Here is a 10,246-nt window from a genome sequence, read left to right as displayed (position 1 = left end):
CTAAAGGACGTTAGTGAACCAAATTGGGTTTTTTCCAACAAAAATTGTCATCTTAATCTCAGATTTTTATTGAATTCAAATTCCACCATCTACCATGGCAGGATTCGAACCCGGGTCCCTAGAACCTTACCTGGGTCTATAGATTAACAGTTCAGTGAAAGTATCATTAGGCTGTTTCCTCCCCCTAAATTATGAACTTTTTCCCTCTGGGAATCACTGGTTATAATTACACCCTCATTTCTGGACAAAGTTCTCACAATGTTGCTATGGAGATGGAAGACCTCATTTTTCACCAGGCCGTTTAGTTCTCCAAACTCTAACCTGTTTCCTGTTTGCAACTCTCCAAGGAGAAAAAAGGTAAATAAATGTATGGTATATGATTATGGTATATATATATATATATATATAATGTATATGGTTTCTCAGACAAAGTGTGGTGACTTTAAAAGGTTCATGGCTTCAGTACAGCAGTGAAAAGGAGAGCTCTGCTGCCCTCTGGTGACTGATCCTCTGCAAATTCAGCACGTGACAGAGACTCATTCTCAGGAAAGCCTATCACTACAGGTGGGAATATCCAATTCGAGGGATTGATAGAAACTAGGAGTAGGAGTGGGCCGAAAGCCAAAAGCCTTCTTCGCCACTCAATATGATTCTGGCTGATCCTCTATTTCAATGCCATGTTCCTGCTTTCATCCCTTGATGCCTTTAAAGTCTGAAAGATTATGAATCTCTTTCTTGAATATATTCAGTGACTTGGCCTCCACAATTTTCTGTGGTACAGAATGCTACCGGTTCACTATCCTCTGAGTGCAGAAATATTTCCTTATCTCAGTCCTAAATGGTCTATTGTGTCCTGAGACTATCTCCTCTGGTTCTAGGAACAAAACCAGAAATTGCTGGAGAAATTCAGCAGGTCTAGCAGCATCTGCGGAGAGAAAGCAGAGTTAATGTTTCAGATCCAGTGACCCTTCTTCAGAACGCCAGATTCCCACCATCCAGGGAAAACATACTCCCTGCACCTGTTCGGTCCAGCCCTGTCAGAATTTTATGCATTTCGATCAGATCCCCTTTCATCTGTCCAAATTCTAATAAATTCAGGCCTAGTCAAGCCAAGGATTGTGCAAAATAGATACAGAAAACAGAATTCGGAAGAAGAGTCACTTTTCTTTCTCTCCACAGATGCTGCCAGGACCTGTTGAGTTTCTCAAGCAATTTCTGTTTTTGTTTCAGATCTTCAGCACCTGTGTTAGAGTCACAGAGTCATAGAGATGTACAGCACGGAAACAGACCCTTGGGTCCAACCCATCCATGCTGACCAGATATCCTAACTTAATCTAGTCCCATTTGCCAGCACTTGGCCCATATCCCTCTCCACCTTTTCTATTCATGTATCTATCCAGGTGTCTTTTAAATGTTGTAATTGTACCAGCCTCCACTACTTCCTTTGGCAGCTCATTCCATACACGCACCACCCTCTGCGTGAAAAGTTGCCCCTCAGGTCCCTATTATATCTTTCTCCTCTCACCCTAAACCTATGCCCTCTAATTCTGGACTCCCCCACCCCAGGGAAAAGACCTTGTATGTTTACCCTATTCATGTCTCTCATGATTTTATAAACCTCTATTTGTTTTACTTTATCTGATTAAAAATCTGTCTAAGCCTTGAATATACGACCCAGCTTCAACAGCCCCTGTGTGATAAACAATTCCACAGATTCACTATCTCTGAGATAAGAAATGCCTTAAATGGGTGACCCCTTTATTCTGATGCCGTCTGATCCGAGACTCTCCCAAAGGGAAAACAACCTTTCTGCAATTATCCTGTCAAGTCCCTTAAGAATCTTCTGTTTCATTAGGCCACTTCTCAAATAAATACAAATCCAATTTTTCTCAACCTCCCTCCAAAGGACAGTCCCTCCATACTCAGAATCACCCAACCGAAACTTCTCTGGACTGCGTCCTTTGATTAAAAAAAAACCAAAACTCTTCATAGTAATCTAGCCGTGCTCTGACTAGTGCCTTGCATAGTTTCAGCAAGATCGCCCTACTTTTATACTTCATTCTTTTTGAGATAAAAGCCAATATTCCATCTACCCTCCCTATTTCCTGTTGAACTTGTATGTGATTCATATGCACACTATTGAGCTGTGTACCCCAGGATGGCTTTGGAATACACAGCCATGGGTACCCAATGAACACAGTCAGCAACAGACCCAAACAAGTTGACAAAAACCTTAGCCATTCCCCCCTACATCAAAAACATCTTGGGAATGATTGCCAGGCTACTCAGATCTCTTGGCATCATGGTAGCCCACAAACCCATCAACACACTAAAACAGAGCTAATGAACTTGAAAGACCCAAACGGACAACAAGCGAAACAAACGTCATTTACAAAATACCATGCAAGAACTGTAACAAACACTACATTGGGTAAACAGGCAGAAAGCTAGCCACCAGGATACATGATCATCAACTAGCCACAAAAAGACATGACCACTCTCACTAGTATCCTTACATACAGATAAGGAAGGACACCACTTCAACTGGGACAACATATCTATCCTCGAAACAAGCCAAACAAAAACATGCATGAGAATGCCTAGAAGCATGGCATTCCAACCAGAACTCTATCAACACACAGCATTGGACCGCATCTACCACCGTCTGAGAAAAAGAACAGGAAATGACATCACCAACACAGGAAATGACATCACCGATCCAAGGGCCCCTAAACACGTAAATAGAAAACCGGACATAACGCACTTCACTGGAGGTACACTGATGCTGCTACCTAGTATGATGATGAAATGTCTGAAAACGAAACTTCTAGCTCAGTGAGCAAATCTATGTCCAGAACCTCAATCTGAGCTACAAATCTTCTCAAAACTCGATATACGGCTACACTATTCTGCTGAATAGTGGAGTGCAGCAGGTAAATGAGGGAAATTAAAAAGGGAATCAGGGAGTGTGGCCCCAGGTTGTTGGAAAGTGGAAAGGCTGGTGAAGTGAGGAAGATTGAAGGGAGAGCTGATTGAGGTGGACAAGGTTATGGTAGAATAAAGCAAAGTCAGAATGTTGCGTTACAGCTTTATAAGACTTTAATTCGGCCATACTTAGAATACGATGTTCAATTCTAGTTGGCTAATTACAGAAGAATGTGGAGGCTTTGGAGAGGGTGCAGAGGAAATATACCAGGGTGCTGCCTGGATTAGAGGGTACAAGCTATAAGGAGAGGCTAGAAAAACTCAGATTGTTTTCTCTGGAGTAGCGAAGGCTGAGGGGATACTTGTTACAAGTCTATAAAATTATGAGATGCATAGATAGGGTTGACAGTCCGAATCTTCTTCCCAGAGTTGAAGTGTCTAATGTGAGGGAGCGTGCGTTTAAGGTGAGAGAGGTTACGTTCAAAGGAGATGTGAGGGGCAAGTTTTTTTACACAGAGAGTGGTAGGAGTCTGGAACGCGCTGCCAGGGGTGGTGGTAGAGGAAGATGCAATAGGGACATTCAAGGGACTTTTAGATAAGCACGTGAATATGCAAGGATTGGAGAGATATGGACCAAGGCCAGGCAAAAGGAATTAGTTTAATTTGGTGTAATGTTCGGCACAAGATCATGGGGCTAAGGGTCCATTCCTGTGTTGTACTGTTCCATGTTCTAAAGAACTGCAGGTGTTGGAAATCTGATGCATCCAGGACCAGGATTCAATCCCATCCTTGGGTGACTGTCTGTGTGGAGTTTGCACAGTCTCCCTGTACCTGCATGGGTTTCCTCCCACAGTCCAAAGATGTGCAGGCTAGGGGTTTGCCATGTGAAATGCAGGGCTATAGGATAGTGGGGTGGATGCTTTTTGGAGGGTTGATGTGGATTTGATGGGCCAAATGGCCTGCTTCTACACTGTAGGGATTCCGTGAGCGATGTCATCTTGCACACTTCAGGACAAACACAAGAATGCCAAATTTCAAATGATCGCATTGGGAGAAAAGGGGTGTGATTGGTTAGTAAGTTCAATTTGACCGGCTGAGCTGTTGCCATGGAGAAAGCAATGGGGAATTATAAGCTTCAAACTCACAGGCAGTTCAAAAAAAAAACACCAAGGCTTTCAACATGTCCTTTTTTGTTTGTGGAGAATGGATATGGAGAAGGAATGTATGTCATTCTCACAAGTATAAATGACCCATGTGATGATGAGCTCAACTGATGACCTTAAATTTGTTGTTACTGCAATAATCGCAGTTGGGAGTGTTCAGTATGTGTGGCCAAGTTGTGGAATCACAGCTAAGAGTGGGTGGGAAAGGGTTATGGTAGAGAGGGAGCCCAGAGATAGAAAATAAAGTTAGGCAGACAAAAGGATGTTTGATAATAAACTGGGAAAGTGAAAAGTTGATAATGCGAACCGTAAGTAGGTGAAAATTGGTCAGCGATGCCGAAAGGACATGGAAGGAAATAGTCGGATTCTAAAATTATTGAACTCGATATTGAGACCCGAAGACTGCAGAGTCCCCAAGTGGAAAATGAGATGCTGTTCTTCCAGCTCTGATGAAGAGTCAACTAGACTTCAAATGTTAGCTTGCTCTCTCTCAATGGATGCTGCCTGACCTGCTGTGACTTCCAGCATTTTGAGTTTTCAGGACAGATTGCAGCATTTGTAGTAATTTGCTCCTGTTGTTCTTCCAGCTTGCACTGAGCTTCACTGGAGCACTGCAGCAAGCCTGAGACAGAGATGTTGCCCAGGGAACACAGTGGTGTGTTCAAGAGGCAGGCAACTGAAGTTTGGGTTTTCTTTTTTTATGAATAGAATGTAGATGTTCTGCAAAGTCACCCAGTCCTGGTAGCACTGTAGAGGAGACCACATTGTGAATAGGTAATACATAGAAACATAGGAGATAGTTACTGGAGTAGGCTATTTGGTCCCTTGAGCCTGCTGCACCATTAATTATGATTATGGCTGATCAGCGAACTCAATTCCCTAATCCTGCCCTCTCCTCATATTCCTTGATCATTTTAGCTCCAAAACTTATATCTACCCGCTTCTTGAAAACACGATACTATGGTCTCAATCACTTTCCACAGGCTCATCACACTCTGGGTGAAGACATTTCTCCTCATCTCAATCCTAAAAGTTACCACTTATCGTTAAATCATGACCCCTGGTTCTGGACTCCCTCACCATCGGGAACATCCTGTATCTAACCCCTCTTGTCCTGGTAGGATTTTGCGGGTTGCATGTGATCTCATTCCTCTAAACACCTCTGACGAGAATCCTAACTGACTCAATCTCTCCTCATACATCAGACCTGCCAATCCTGGAATCAATTTGGTAAACCTTCGCTGCTCTCCTTTCTCTGGCAAGAACATCCTTCTACAGATAAGGATACCAAAACAGCACGCAATACTTCACCAATGCCTGATATAATTGCAGCAAGACATCCTTATTCTTGTACTTAAATCTCCTTGCTATGAAGGCCCACGTATAGTTTATCTTCTTTGGTAGACTAGATTGAGAGAAGGGCAAGTAAACTGCTGCTTTACCCAGAAGATATTTCTGGACACTTGGACAGTGATGAGGGAGGAGGTATCTGCAATTCTTTGTTTTATTTTAGAATACTTAGCTGCTTGTTTTTGACAGGTGCAGACTTCAGAATCATAGAGTCATACAGCATGGAAACACACCCTTCAGTGCAACGTATCCATGCCAACGAGACATCACAATCTGACCTAGTCACATTTATCAGCATTTAGCTCACATCCCTCTGAACCCTTCCTATTCCTATATCCAGGTGCCTTCTAAATGTTGTCATTGTACACACCTCCACCACTTCCTCAGGCAGCTCATTCCATACACGCACCACCCTCTACGTGAAAATGTTACACCTCAGGTCCTTTTTAACATCGTTCCCCTCTCACCTTAAACCTATGACCTCTAATTTTGGACTCCCCTGCCTCAGGGAAAAGACCTTGACTATTCACCCTATCCATCCTCCTCATTATTTTATAAACCTCTATACTGTCATCCCTCAGTCTCCAATAAGACATGGAAAAAAATCCGCAGCCTATTCAGATTCATCTTATAGCTCAAACCTTCCAGTCCTGGCTAGTAAATCTTTTCTGCACCCTCTCAAGTTTAACAACATCCTTCCTATAAAAGGGCAACCAGAATTGTACACCGTATTCCAAAAATGGCCTCACCAATGTCCTGTACAGCCACAGCATGACTTCCCAAGCATTATACTTAATGTTATGACCAATGAAGGCAAGCATGCCAAATGCCTTCTTCACCATCCTACCCACCTGCAACTCCACTTTCAAGAAACTATGCACATGTACCCATAGGTCTCTTTGAGTGGCATCATTCTCCGGAGCCCAACTATTAACTATATAAGTCCTTCTCTGGTTTGCTTTACCAAAATGCATCCTGGTAAAACTTCTTTGCACCCTCTCCAAAGCCTCCACATCTTTCCTATAATAGGGCGACCAGAACTGGACACAATATTTCAAGTGTGGTCTCACCAGGGTCTTGTAGAGCTGCAGCAAAACCTTGCAGCTCTTAAACTCGATCCCCCTGTTAATGAAAACCAGAACACCATATGCTTTCTTAACAACCCTATCCACTTGGGTGGCAACTTTGAGGGATCTATGTACTTGCACACCAAGATCCCTCTGTTCCTCCACACTGCCAACAGTCCTGTCTTTAATCCTATATTCAGCATTCAAGTTTGACCTTTCAAAATGCATCACTTTGCATTTATCCAGGTTGAACTCCATCTGCCATTACTCAGCCCAGCTCTGCATCCTGTCCATGTCGCACTGAAGCCTGCAATAGGCCTCAATACTATTAAAGGCACATCCAACCTTTGTGTCATCAGCAAATTTACTAACTTACCCCTCAACCTCGTCATCCAAGTCATTTATAGAAACAACAAAGAACAGAGGCCCAAGAACAGAGCCCTGCGGGACATCAATCACCATTGACTTCCAGGCAGATTACTTGCCATCTACAACCACTCTCTGCCTCTGTCAGCCAACCAATTCTGAATCCAGACAGCCAAATCTCCCTGTATCCCATACCTCCTGACTTTATGAATGAGCCTACCATGGGGAACCTTATCAAATGCCTTGCTGAAATCCATATACACTACATCCACTGCTCAACCTTCGTCAACCTGTCCCATCACCTCCTCAAAGAACTCAATAAGATTTGTGAGGCATGACCTGCCCCTCACAAAGCCATGCTGACTGCCTTTAATCACGCTATGTTTTTCCAAATAGTCATAAATCCTATTCCTCAGAATTCTTTCCAAAACCTTGCTGACCACAGACGTATGACTGACTGGTCTGTAATTGCCAGGGATTTCCCTATTACCCTTCTTGAAAAGAGGAACAACATTTGCCTCCCTCCAATCCTCTGGTACGACTCCCTTGGAGAGTGTGGAGGCAAATATCCTTGCCAGCGGCTTAGCAACCTCCTTTATTGTTTCCCGGAGCAACCTAGGATAAATCTGGTCTGGCCCTGGGGACATATCAATCTTAATGTTTGCCAAAATTTCCAGCACATCAACTTCATCAATATTGATCTGTTCAAGCCTATCTCCCAGCTCCTCCAAGTTCTCATTCACAACCAGGTCCCTTTCCTTAGTGAAAACTGAAGCAAAAACCCCATTTAAGGCTTCCCCTATCTGCTCAGACTCCACGCACAAGTTCCCTACGCTATCCCTGACCGGCCCTACCTTCTCTTATTTCTCACGTATGAGTAAAATGCCTTTGGGTTCTCCCTAATCCTTCCTGCCAAGTCTTTTTCGTGCCCCCTCCTAGCTCACCTCAGTCCATTTCTGAGCTCCTTTCTAGTAAGTCTGTAATCCTCTAAAGCTGTGCTAGATCCTTACTTCCTCCACTTTACGTAAGCTGCCTTCTTCCTTTTGAGGAGAAGCTCCTCTGTTCTCATCATCCAAGGCTGCTTAATCTTACCCCTTGCCTGTCACAGAGAAACAAATTTGTGCATCACTCGCAACAACTGCTCCTTAAACATTCTTCACATGTCTGTTGTGCTCTTTCTGTGGAACAATTGCTCCCAATCTGTACTTCCCAACTCCTGCCTGATAGCGTCATAATTTCCTTTTCCCCAATTAAATATCTTCCCTTGGTAACTACTGCTTTTCCTCTCCAAAGCTATGGTAAATGTGAGGCAGTTGTGGTCACTGTCACCAAAGTGTTCTCCCACCGCGAGATCTGACACCTGTCCTGGCTCGTTGCCAAGCACCAAATCCAAAATGGCCTCTCCCCTCGTCATCCTGTCTACATACTGAGTAAGGAAACCCTCCTGAACACACCTGACAAAAACTCCATCCAAACCATCTGCACTAAGGAAGTTCCAGTCAATATTTGGAAAGTTGAAGTCACCCATAACAACAACCCCGCGGCATCTGCATTTTTCCAAAATCTGCTAGCCTATGAGTTCTTCAATCTCCCTGAAAGGGAAAGGGTGGGAAAGTGGATGTGAGAAATGCGAGAATAGCTGCAATCCTATTGAATGGTGGAGCAAGCTCAATGGGCTAAATATAGCCTATTCCTGTTGCTATTTCTTATGATCAGCAGCTCTGTGGCCGGACACTGTCATTGCATGGGTGGTGGTACCAGGAGGGAGGAGACAGCGGCCCCTGTAGCTGGGAACTGCCATTGCATGGGGGTCATGATGTGGAGATTTTGGTGTTGGACTGGGGTGGACAAAGTTAAAAATCACACAACACCAGGTTATAGTCCAACAGGTTTATTTGGATGCACTGGCTTTTGGAGCCAGCCGGGAAATTCGACCTCGGATGTTCGGGTGACCACCTTCCAAGGCAGACTTTGGGACAGGCAACCATGCAAAGTGGCTGAGCAGAGGCTAATTGCCAAGTTCGGTACCCATGGGGATAGCCTCAACTGGGACTTTGGGTTCATGTCACACTACAAGTGACCCCACTGCGCTACACACACACACAAAGATACACAGACAGACACACACTCACAGACAGAACCTCTCTCATACACTCAAACACTCCCACATGCACCCTCTCACAGACTTATACCCTTTTACACTCACACATACACACATTCTCACAGACACACACACACACACACCCTCCCCCACACACACACCCACATAAGTTTGTGGGGTGAATTTGTACTTGCAGAATTCATTTTATTTTGCTCAAAAACTGCATGAATCCATGTAAGAATCCATGTGGGTGGCATGGTGGCTAGCACCACTGCCTCACAACGCCAGAGATCTAGGTTCAATTCCCACCTCAGGCAACTGTCTGTGTGGAGTTTGCACATTCTCCCCGTGTCTGCATGGATTTCTTCCGGGTGCTCCCGTTTTCTCCCACACTCCAAAAATGTGCAGGTTAGGTGAATTGCCCGTAGTATTAGGTGCATTAGTCAGAGGGGAATGTCTGGGTGGGTTGCTCTTCAGAGGGTCAGTGTGGGCTTGTTGGGCTGAAGGGCCTATTTCCACACTGTTGGGAATCTAATCAAATCATTCTGTAAATCCTTTTTTTTAGATTAGAATCACTCTGAACATTGGGGCACAGACAGCCTCACACAGGGCACCTCACACCTCCAATGCATTATCTGGGTCAATATGGCACCTATTGTCAAAGTTCAGTTGAGAATGTAACTTTAAGAAAGTTCTGGAATTTACATATGAAAGAACTGAAACCAACATGCCCACTCTAAAAGATGAGAGACTTAACAAACAATCCAGATCTTTTTCAATATATAGTTTTGGTTACATAACACTGTAAACTTTTGCTATAAATTCTGAGTCCTACGATCTTATACTCACACACTCACACATACACACATTCTCACAGACACACACCCTCCCCCACACACACACCCACATAAGTTTGTGGGGTGAATTTGTACTTGCAGAATTCATTTTATTTTGCTCAAAAACTGCATGAATCCATGTAAGAATCCATGTGGGTGCAGGGGTAAATGTAGGGGAATGGGTCTGGGTGGGTTGCGCTTCGGCAGGTCGGTGTGGACTTGTTGGGCCGAAGGGCCTGTTTCCACACTGTAAGTAATCTAATCTAAAAAAAAACTCCACAACCATGTGATGAAGGAGCAGCGCTCTGAAAGCTAGTGCTTCCAAATAAACCTGTTGGACTATAACCTGGTGTTGTGTGATTTTTAACATTGCATGGGACAGGGAGGAGACAGCGGCCCATGTGGCTGGGGACTGTCATTGCATGGCAGGGGAGGTGG

The sequence above is a fragment of the Chiloscyllium plagiosum genome, unplaced genomic scaffold (assembly GCF_037043375.1).
Source record: "Chiloscyllium plagiosum isolate Xiang-an unplaced genomic scaffold, Cpla_swu_hap1 HiC_scaffold_33, whole genome shotgun sequence".
NCBI classification, from domain to species: Eukaryota; Metazoa; Chordata; class Chondrichthyes; order Orectolobiformes; family Hemiscylliidae; genus Chiloscyllium; species Chiloscyllium plagiosum.
The sequence above is the reverse complement of the archived record's forward strand: the minus strand, read 5'-3'. Positions refer to the sequence as shown.